General features: G+C 40.6%; 1 non-coding gene across 1 annotated transcript; it reads left to right on the top strand.

Moving 5' to 3' along the window:
• Positions 1-2816: 2816 nt before the first annotated feature.
• TRNAF-GAA lies at positions 2817-2889 on the top strand. Its single transcript has one exon. It is a non-coding gene; the product is annotated as a tRNA-Phe (tRNA).
• Positions 2890-11345: the final 8456 nt, after the last annotated feature.

An 11345-nucleotide genomic window follows, 5' to 3' on the forward strand; every position in this document is an offset into this window, starting at 1 on the left:
TACATGCACATTTTGAAAATATATGAATACAGCTTTAAAAAATAATAATCTAAGAGGATTTTGCTTTGAGCTACTTTGCTGTAGATCAGGCTGCCTTAGCAAGTGATTGCTCTGGTAGGAGCCCACATTTGACAAGGAAGTCTTCTTTACTGTTAAAGAAAACAGCTTATTTTGCCATTACCTTTTTGGCTTCTGTAGGAAGAAAAGGACAAAGGATCAACCAGTGAACTGCTAATGTGGTGAAGTGTAATGCTTTTAGTTTTTATTTCTCACTGTTTTTACTGGGAAGATCTGGAGAGGCATTTCTGCAGGAGGCAAAGGTAGTGATGTAAAATACCGTGAACACAGCAGTCTTTCAGTCCACTTTGCTCAAGGTTTGTGTCACAGCACAAATTGAGGTTATACCAGTAAGAAAATAAATGCAGTAAGTGTGTATGTCACTTAAATTGCTGAAGGTTACTAAAGGAGAAGGACTGGCCTTTGAAGGGTTTCTATCCAGCTTCTGTCATGGATGGGAGGCTCACGCTTGGGGAAATTACTTAGGGATATGTCAGTTCTGCATCTCTTTTCGGGGTACTGTTGTGGATTGGATCAGATTTTCAGGAAGCATCTCCTGAAATCCCTTATGTGTTGGAGAAAACCAGCATTGCCATCCTGTGAGCTTGGCGTACCATGTCTGCTGTTCAGCACAGCCCTTGCAAGCAGCCAGTGAAATAATTTGGAGGACGGTGAAGCGGGCAGCTGGGGCAGAGCCTTGGCTGGTGGTGTCTGTGTGTGTGTGTATTGGTTCCAGTTTCTGTAGTGGAGGTGGTCCCTGCTGGAGAATCACCAGGATCACAAAAGTGGTGGTGGTGGGGTGTTTTTTTTCGGTTGGTTTGATTTTGTGGTTTGTTGTGGGTTTTTTTGTTTGGTGTTTTTTGTTTGTTTTTTTTTATTTTGGTTTTGTTTGTTTGTTTTGTTAGGGTTTTTTTTGTGGGGATTTTTTTGTATTGGTTGGGTTTTTTTTAATAACTTCAATTCCTGTTTTGAAGGGGTACAAAATAGCACAAATTTGATGTCCCATTAAGAGAAAGTTTTGAATAGCTTCAGCTGGACTTGGAAGGCTCCATTTTGCTAAAACTGTTCTTATGCTCTTTAAATAACCACTAAATGCTAGTATGTTTCTACGTTTCAGTAAAAGGAACTTTGATACAAAAAAACCCCAAATTTTGTTGGGGACAAAAGTGGCTGTTTTATTAAATAGACTATATCTGAGACTGAATTGTCCTTTTCTTTAGTGTTCTGGGGTTTTTTTATTTCCACTGTCATTTCCATTTCACCTTGCAAAACAAAGTTTATTAAAAATAATAAAAATTAGAATAACTTGTTGGTCCGTAGCAGCTCAGATTTTTGTGGTAATGTATGGAAACTGAAGTCAATAGTGTTTTGACTTCTATGTGTGTTATCACACATTTAGAGTTTATCTGCACCAAAGATCACAAGATTATGTTAGCTGCATCGGTAGGAGATATGCTCATTAAGTGAGTACTTTCATCATTTCTCAGCACAACAGTCATGGGAAGTCATGAGAAGATGGGATTTTGTATCAGTATGTTGTTGGCATGCTTCCTACCTGAATTGGTGTTTTTGTGTTTTTTGTTGTTAAAACCTCTCCCTAACTGAAATATTTTGTTTAAAGAGTTTTTCTTTTCAATCACTAAATTGCTGGCCCAAGCTTCAGCATTTTGACTTTTGAAAATACGCCAGTTCCTGAAGAACAGTGTTTGCTCACAAAAGACTTTTTAAAAATGGGCAACTTCAGAAAAAATGTATTCTGAAAGTAAAATGAAATATAGGGGTGTATGCCAGCAACTCTTCACAGGGCTAGTTTGGAAAAAGGCTGCTTTTCAACACTCAAAAAAGGAGAAATTTGTTAAACTCCTTGGCTACTGTGGAAGAGAGAGAGAGGTTGGTATTGCTTTTTTAATGTGAGTAACAGGAGGAACAAGCAGTGAACGATCTTGCAAAGCACCATTTCTCCCATACAGTGTGCTGGGAGCATGAGTAGAGATGCTCTCATGGGCAGCTTTTTTTAGAGCCGTGGGATGTACAAATAAACGCAAACTTGAGATGTGTCTGGCACCAGTGCCACATGTGCTAATGTGTGGGTGCACTGGGGTGCATCCTCTACCTTCAATATATAGACTGCGGTAACAGTTGCCTGTTGAAATAAATACCTAACCAACAATGTGAGAATAGACTATTTTTTCTTATAATTGTACTTAGTCAGGATTTGTGATTTATGTGGTCAGATGGAGCTTCTCTTGTGGAATATGCATCTCTGAGCAAGACCATGGAAAAATTAGGATGGAAGTGCCCTTTCTCTTCTACATCAACTCTGTACAGCATTTGTCAGATTTCAAAATAAAGTCCCTGAAAAATGAAGTAAAAATACTGCCATTGTAATGCTTCTGAATCCCACAGAATATACTAGTTCCTGTTACGCCTTGAATAATCAAGAGAGCCACAGCTGAAGCACCTTTATCCTGATACTAAATGCATGTAGGTTATTTATTTTATATATCTATCTAGGTAAATATCTAGATATATAGATATGTAAAAATATAGCGTTATTGCAGCGTTTGTCTTTGCCTTAATGAATACTTTTATTTACAACGTTTTTCATAATTTCGCTTGTGGTATTCACGGTATCCAGAGATGCAGGACGACTAACGTCTGTCTCATTTAAATCCTTAGACAGGGATGTCGTCCAGGTGAGAGGTGAGAAGGGGAACAGAAGGAACTACTGGCAGCGCTCGAAAACCGGCACAACGGCCCCCGAAATAGCTCAGTTGGGAGAGCGTTAGACTGAAGATCTAAAGGTCCCTGGTTCGATCCCGGGTTTCGGCAGAAGGCTTTTGGTCTTAAGTTCTTTCTTTTCTTCCCTTTCGGCACTACCCGGAAGCTGGCGGGCAGCTGTTGCTGCTGCCGCGGAGCAGCGCTCACGACCCTACCTGTTCCTGACCATTCCTGCCCGGCCCGACCGCGCCCGGGGCTTTGTGCGGGGCGCCCGACCCCCGGCCGGGTAGCTGCGTTGTCGAGCTGATAGCGACCGTGTCGCTTACGACACAGGGTTTGTGAGCATTCACGCCACATCACCCGTGCCATTCGTGTGGAGTTGGTAGCAGTGCGCTCCGTCCACGGCCCTGCCGCAATCTTTGTGCCAGGGGTTTTGTCTGCTGGACCCGAAATTCCCTCTTGTCTCCCGCAGTTGGGTTTTTTTAATTTCTTCTTAAAAAAAAGCCATGGCGGCATTTCCAATGGTGAGATTCAGGGAAACTATGTCATTTTACTGCTGTTAAAAAGTGTGTGCTTTGGTGCTTGCCAACTGGAAAAGCAGCGCCTAGGAGCGTTTGCCTCCCAGTTTCCCTTTTTAGCTCTTCTAAGTTTAAGCTTTTTATTTAGGATGGAAGAACTAAAAGCGAAAAGCTTCAGTCTCGGTCCCTTCTCCACCTTCCTCTGCCTCCTGCTAGAGATGAAGGAACGGGCACCAAAGAGAAAACGAAACCTTACGGAGAAGAGTGGGCTGGTGGGACGGTAGAGGCAGGGAGGCACAGAGACTTTTGAGAGGATGAGAACAGAGGCAGAAGGGTTAGAGGTTGCTTCTCACCAAAATCTGGAGCAGAGGTCAAAATTCCTGGACTTCATTAGTCCTCTGCTGTCAAGAGAGAGCTGAAGCTACTTCACAGAAAGGCTAGGGAATAGCTTAAAGACCAGCAACTGTGCTAATTGGTGTCATCTAGTCTTTATAGTTCATGTATTTCCCCTTGATCCGTTCTTCACTTTTAAGTTGGGGAAAAATCACTTGGATATTTTAAGGAGGGCATCTGTTTTTGGTCTGAAGACAGGAAAAGGCAGAAAATTCATTAGTTCTCTTGGTAATTTGTTGCAACAGTGCCAAATATATTCCTTACTTGAATTTGGATCTGTGTTCTGTTAAGTTCTGGCTACTATATCTATTAAACCTTTTCTCTGTTAGATCAAAGATCTTCTCAATACCTAGCATTTGGTCATCATGAAGCCCTCAAGACCACACTCAGCTTTATTTTGATAAACCAAAGAAATCAAACTCTGTGAATCTCTCATTTTAAGACACTTTCTCTTGCTTTCAGGTAATATTTGGTAATCTTTTAAAAATACTGACAGCAGAACAACACGCAGAAAAAGGTCTTTCAGTATTGGCAACACCGGTGCAAAGCACAGCAGTAAATCAGCTCCTTACCTCTCTTCAGCATCTTTCATCTATTTGTGAAAAGGTATTACCGGTCCTTTTCTGATCACAGCACCACATCGAGCGTTGCTGTCGAATTGCTCATCTGATGCCAGGAGCACTCCCTGCTGCTGAATATCCCATTAGTACAAACAGGAGAAGTGTTACTTAGACCCTTACTGATAAGATGGGTAAGAGGTAGTATAACTGCTTATATTACTATTTTTCCTAAAGATTTTTTAAAGCACACAGTGCAGCCACCAGCAAGTCAGTGCCACTCAGCTGGGGGGCCAGAACATGGCCCCAAGACGCTTTTGGGCAGCGGTCTGGCCATACCACATCCGTGCTGGACCAGAGGTTTGGGTTCCCTCTGCCGCAGAGTTCCCCAAGGGCCAGGAAAAGTGTGGGTCACTCTTGCCCTCTCCAAGTGTCTGATTTTCAATTGGGGTACCCAGGCACATGGATCTATGGCAGTTGTGTGGTGTGGTAGGGTCTGAAATGTCTATTTTTAAATAAGGGATAATATTACCTGTAAGAGCAGTTCCCTTCTCAAAGATTTTGTAATGTTAAACAGAAATTCTGTGAAGCACTGAAATACTAAAGGTGATAGTGATGGGGACATTTAGAAGAAAACCTAGTGTTGTTCGGTATGGAGTTTGGATAGCACACATTGATTAAGGCCTTAGGTCTTATGTGGAAGAAAAGGATAAGATTGAGAAGTAATGTTAATTCTGGTATTTTTTTAACTTCTGCCTGTTTGATTTTTTCAGGCTTGGTTCAGGTTTCTGATGTGATTTGGCAGGTTCTGGGAAAATAACCTCGAGTGTTGTTGCTTTATTACTTTTATGTCAGACAATATTCAGGCATTTTTCAGCTTTATCTTCTTTACACCATCTTTTTGTTAGCATTGCTGCTTTCTAGGTTTTTCTTGCCAGTAAACATCTCCATTTCCATTTCTTTTTCTATTAGCTTGTTCCCTCAAGATAGACCCCCTGTTTGGACACAAATCCAGGCTACTTTCACGTCTGTCTAACGAAGCCTTTATGTTTTAGTCACTCAGCTCCTTCTCTGCAACTGGGAAACTTCTCTGCCACTACAGATGTGTTTATATATGTTTTTTAAAATGACCATCATATACTGAAGTTGATACCTCACAGGGATTCAGAGGAAAAATATATTAAGATGTTGTTTCAGCCTTACTCAAATACCCAAAATGTGGTGGATTTGGTTCACATGCTTTTTCCGTGGCCATCCTTGTTTTAATTGAATGAAATCTGGAGCAGAAGGAGCACCTCAGCGAGAGGTGTCCCCCACATCCTAGCTCTGCTGCAAGCTGCAACAACGTGCAACCACTGGACATGGCAAATAATGAAGAAGTTTTAAGCTGTACTTTGAAACATCTCTATTTGGTATTTCTGACAGTGGCGGGACTCACTTGCTGTGCCTGGCGTTTTCCATAAGCTCTCTGAGGGTTTTAAGAAGATGAGTCAGGATCTACGCTTAGTTTTTATGATTTTTAAAATAGTTTTAATAACAAGTCTTAGTTACCTGTTTCTGGTCCTGTAGAAGAACTGGAATTGTGTTTTTCAACTTCATGGGAGAGATATCCATTTAAAAATAAAACCAAAATTTTCAGCTGATTATGCATTTCTAGAATCTAGCATTCTGCATTCAGGTCTTTATTTTACTTTTTTTTTCCCCTCTGAGAGTGAGCAAGTTAGGAGAACTTTGTCCTGTTTGAGTTCAGCACAGGAACCCTATGTAAGGAGGCTTTTTCTGAACCAGTTCCTTGGGAGTTTGGGTTGGTTTTCATTTGTTTTTTGTTGTTGTTGTTTTTTCCCCAGCAATTTATCCCAGGGTTCCTGCTTTGTGCTTTTGTAGCAACATAGAACTCATACTACATAGTAATGTAGAAATATAGAATTGATGGTATAGTTATTAAGACAGATTTGGGGTGGTTGAGTGAAATCTTAACCTTCAGTGCAGCTGTGGTTATCAATATTATCTTTATTCTTCAGTGAATCTCAGGGGAAACATTATATTTTTGTTTGAATGTACATACATCTACTTGCTTAAAGCAAGAGAGCATTCATTACTTTGCCCAGCAATGTTCTTGGGATTTAGCCCACATGACATGAGGGATGAATACCTTTTGTTCCATTTTATGTTTTCCATTGGGATATGTAGTAGCTTTTGTATTTTGAATAAAAATTGTGAGAGAGGAGTATCTTCTGGAACTGCGTCTAGAAAGATTAATGTAAGGTCAAAGCTTTAGAGATTTCTGATATTATTTCAAATACTGTGTTTATATATATGTGTGTGTGTGTGTGTGTGTGTGTGTGTGTGTGTGTGTGTGTGTATTTGGTACAGAGCCAGGTCTGGATTTCCTTATTTGCATTTCTTTTCCCATGATTTGGACAATTTGTTGCATTGCTGAATTATTGAGAGGAGACCCCCCTGTCCCACCTTTCTATGCTGCACGTGAAGTCCTTGGCTCACACCTTCCTGACTCAATGATGAGCCGCAAAAGCAGCCTGGGTGCTAGCCAGGTTTTGCAAAACATCTGTAAAGTTCCACATGTGGCAAAACTAAGATATTAAAACAGCTCACATCTCACTTCACTTTTTTGTCTACCAGCATAAATCTACTCTATGTAAATCAGGTTGCCTCCTACCACAGCTGTTTGGAGTGGGATTCATCTCACTTCACTTTAGACATTTAGAAGTTCAGTGTCTAAGTTTGCACTAGTCATCCTTAAGGTCACGGCAGAAAAATTAGGACACAGAGATGTCATCTGACCTTGTCAAGATGCCTGTCTGAGTTGTCCTGTGGAGGTGCTTCTTTCTCTTCCTAGACTATTAGGAAACCACAAGATAACTGAGATTTAGCTCTCTTACCTTCCAGATGCCTGGATTCCTTGAATGAATGATACCTTATATTCTATGACTACCTTTTTAGTTATCCCAGGTAAGAAGCTGATGAAACAACTCTGAAGATAAAGTCATCTTTGGACAGACCTCAGATGGGTGGCCACCACAAATTACAAAGGGACTGGATAGATAACATAAAGATAAGAAGGCAGGAGCTGATGAGACTGTTCATATGAAAAGAGATTTTGAGCAAGGGCAGGATCATGAGGTGTCCAGAGCTGCTCTGTATGCCCAAACTTTGGCCTCACTCTCCCAGCTACAGGACAGGGAGACAAAGGGTAAGGTGATGAAAGGGCAGTGGTTTGTGTTGGAGGAAGGAAGAGAGAAGACATGAATGAACAAGGGCCTGCGTAAGAAGGAGAAAGCAAAATGGGATGGGAGGAGAAAGAAAATTAGGGAGAAAAGATTGAAGAGCATATGTTCTTAAGGAGAGCGGGAGAGAACAGAGATGAACAAATAAGTACAAAATAAAAAGGAAAAAAATTCCAGTACAGAGATATGAATCAAAAGGCCTAAGTACAAGGATGTAAAAGGTTGAAGAATTATCATCAGACTTGCTAGAAATGAAATTTTGCAAGGATAAAGAAACCTACATGGGTAATGGATGAACATAGGAGGGAACAGAGTGGCAACTACTTTTTTCTTCTTAAGTCATCCCTTATTGCAGTTTTAAAGGAACTGAAAATTTTGAAATGTTAGAGAAGACATTTTTCTGAGATGTACTGCTTTGAGATGTAAACCTAAGAGAATGAAGATTGTTTCTGAAAGTGCTGAGTCGTTCTTTTCCGGATCTAATGGCTTATAAGATTTTATGTAGCTCTGATTGCACTTGGGTACCTCAGGGAGTGAAATAAAAGATCAGCAGATGTGGGGAAGCCTTTCATCCCACAGATTTCTGTTTGGTGGGTTTTTTTGTTATTTAGGAGGTGGATTTTTATCAGGTGCAAGTTTTTTCTTTTGTCAGGTCACTTAAAAGTCTCACTTACTTAATTGTGGAGTCTTTGGTGTCTAGTGCATAATCTCACACTGAAGTTGGTGCCTCAACTGGGGCATTTATCATCCCTCTCTTCTACTTGTCATCTAGCGTGCTCTAGATTTCTTGAAACTCCCAGAGAGTTTGTGTTGATGGCGTCTTTCTCTTTAGATTAGCTGTCTGTTTGCTGTAATGGAAACTTAAAAGACATGTAGCCCCTAGATAGATGCGTACATGGTAGATGCATAAGGAAGGTATCTTAGTCTTGAATTGACTTCCACCTTGTATAATGAACAGCTTTGCTTCACACATTTGCCAGTGAAAGACTTTCGTAAGTATTCAAGTAACATATACCTGGTGGCAGTCTTGGAAAAACATGCCTTAGATCATATTTCTTATGGAATGTGGGGCACATAAATTCACAACAGAGCAGACAAAATATTTATATGTAACTTAAAATTGGAACAAAAGGTGGGTTTGTTGTAAGCTTTGGGTAAATATTAGCATGGGTTTATTTCCATTCAAAACATTCTTATTATGGCCAGTTTCATGTTGTGCATAAGATAAAGGTATGTTACATGGTCTTTGGAACAATGAAAAGTCTACTAAGACATTAGAATTTGAGTTTCTTGCTAAGTCTTTCTTGTCCAGACTTGAAATGTTGCTTGACAGAAGTAGAAACTGTTCTTTCTCAGGTGAGGTTTATGACAGTGTAAATGCCCCTGAACAAATGTAAAAGTGTTTGGCAGAACAAAAATCTTTTCTTAAAAGATAAAAAGAAGTATTCACAGTGGACAAAATTTCAAGAAGTGTTCATGGCTTCTGATTACCACTGATTCACTTGACCATCATATGTTTGGGTTTTTTTTTTAAATTTGAAAATTCTTTTGGCTGTCAGATACTTGGGTGTTGCTCCTCCTGTCTCTTCTTTCTAGTTTGACCTTGATCTTTTACTTGTCTGTAGTTTTCCTTGCAGAATTATCTTTCTCCTTGTTATCTCCAGAATTATCACCTGCCATTATGAATTATCATGTGGTTTATTCTTTCTATTGATATATTGATTTCTACATAAATTTGTATGTAGAATGCTGTATTTTGGCCAAAATTCTTTCCAGAATTCCAAGGGTTATATACTTTTCTGGCTTGATGCTAATCTGTGCCTGAGTACAGTAGAAGGAGCCTGAGAAACAATACTCTCATTGAGAAAAAAAAAGTGAATCTACCGCCTATTTACTGCTCAGGAATCCTGTATTACTTGGGTGAGTTGTGTTTAGTGATTTCTTTGCCTGTGCATTGAGTATTCTTTTTATTTATTCCCTCTCCTGCCAAAAAACTATGTGAACATATGAATCCCAAAAATGTGTTGGCATCTGTATGGGTATATTTGTTTACTGTCCTTTGACTGAGAAGTTTGCTATTAGGGGTGAACCTGAGCATAAATCTGAGCTGTGAGGTAGCTGAAATACTGTGTTCTACTTTCAGAGTAAGTCCTAAATACTTTATCTTCAATAGTTAAATTAGCCACTTAACTAAATACATAAACTTTAATAGTTTAACACAGTTTCAGGTGTGGTAGCCTGACCCGGCAGCTCAGAAGTGTGGACAAAGCAGTGCACTCCCTGTTTGGATAAAGGGGCCTTTAGCCACTGCTCATGTGCTCACATTCACTGCCTGAAATGTCCTTTTATAGCTGCAGACAAGCAGCTCTGGGCAGTAGTGCCAACATGCAGCGCTACTAATTTTCAAGAGATAGTAAAAGCTTGTAGTAAATAAAAAGTTGTTCAGCACGCTATTATGTAAACTGGTAGAGAGCTGATATTGTGTGGCCCTAACAACGGCTCCTTTATTTAAGCGCAATAGTCGAGGGAGCATCTGAGTGAGGCCCTCAGGCATGGATGGTGCCAGCTGTTTATGTGATGTCTAATTAAAAGACAAATCTCTTTTTGTAATTTTTCTCGGTGGCTTCCCCATGGTGTGTCATGCAGTGACCTGCGGTTGCCAATGCTGACAGGTCCGTGATGGGCACCGACATGGTGATGCCAGGATGTGGGATCTGTCCGTCTTTTTTCCGATCCATTCGGGTGCTCCCCTCTGACCAAGGAGGGTACTCCTAAAATGCTGGTGCATTACTGAAGACCAGAGGCGATCACTACATCTGTACTAGTTTTGTAAAATTGTGTAGTTGTGATGGAGGGAAGCAATCATAAGAAAAGCTACATGTGTGCCACTTTTCTACTGGGAGTTTTTTTTCCCCTGCTAAGTCAGTAATCTCCATATTGTCATCTATTTGCTGTTCCTTTTCTCCACACTCTAACTTCTCTGAAAAATGACACATTTCTCCTTCCTCACATGCTACATTAGAAGCCCTTTTCCTTGCCTTATGTTTCCTTGCCTGCCTCAGTATCTCATCTTTGTCTGGGCTTGTTTTTTCTGTCTCATCTAGGCTCTCAGATGGCAGTCACTACCTTCCCATGGATGTCTGAACTGAGCCAGCTTTGATGACAATGGTTGCATAGACAGATATTTTCATAGAATCACAGCATGGTTTGAGTTGGAAGGGACCTTAAAGCTCATCCAGTCCAAACCCCTGCCATGGGCAGGGACACCTCCCACCAGACCAGGTTGCCCAAAGTCCCATCCAACCTGGTATCAAACACTTTCAGGGAGGGGGCATCCACATCTTCCCTGTGCCAGTGTCTCACCACCCTCACAGTAAAGAATTCCTTCCTAATATCTAGTCTAAATCTAAATAGGGTAGTCTAAATCTACCCTCTTCCAGTTTAAAGCCATTACCCATAGCTACCTGCCCTTGTAAAAAGTCCCTCCCCAGCTTTCCTGTAGAACCTCTTCATTTTACATATAGACACCTCAGTTCAGGGGCTGAGTCAGTTGGCTGAATCCTGCCCATATTTTTGATGCTTTTTTTGGTGATGCTGATGAATGTGTGTTCACTTTAACTGCTCTCAGATGTTATGTTGGTAATTTTGGTTCAAGACATTGGCTAACCTAGATGCAAGGACTGATCTTTCCCATGCCAGAGTGGTGCATTCAGGTGCTGAGTAGTATAGGGAGATGCATTGTTCAGAGTGGTTTTTGAGTTACTACCTCCATTTATAACTCCTGAGAGTCTTCAACATATTTTGCCAGCAACTAGTCTCACTTCCTGTCTTTTTCCATATGTTGTGTCAAGATC

This window comes from Mesitornis unicolor, unplaced genomic scaffold (genome assembly GCF_000695765.1).
Source record: "Mesitornis unicolor isolate BGI_N332 unplaced genomic scaffold, ASM69576v1 scaffold18467, whole genome shotgun sequence".
Classification (NCBI taxonomy): domain Eukaryota; kingdom Metazoa; phylum Chordata; class Aves; order Mesitornithiformes; family Mesitornithidae; genus Mesitornis; species Mesitornis unicolor.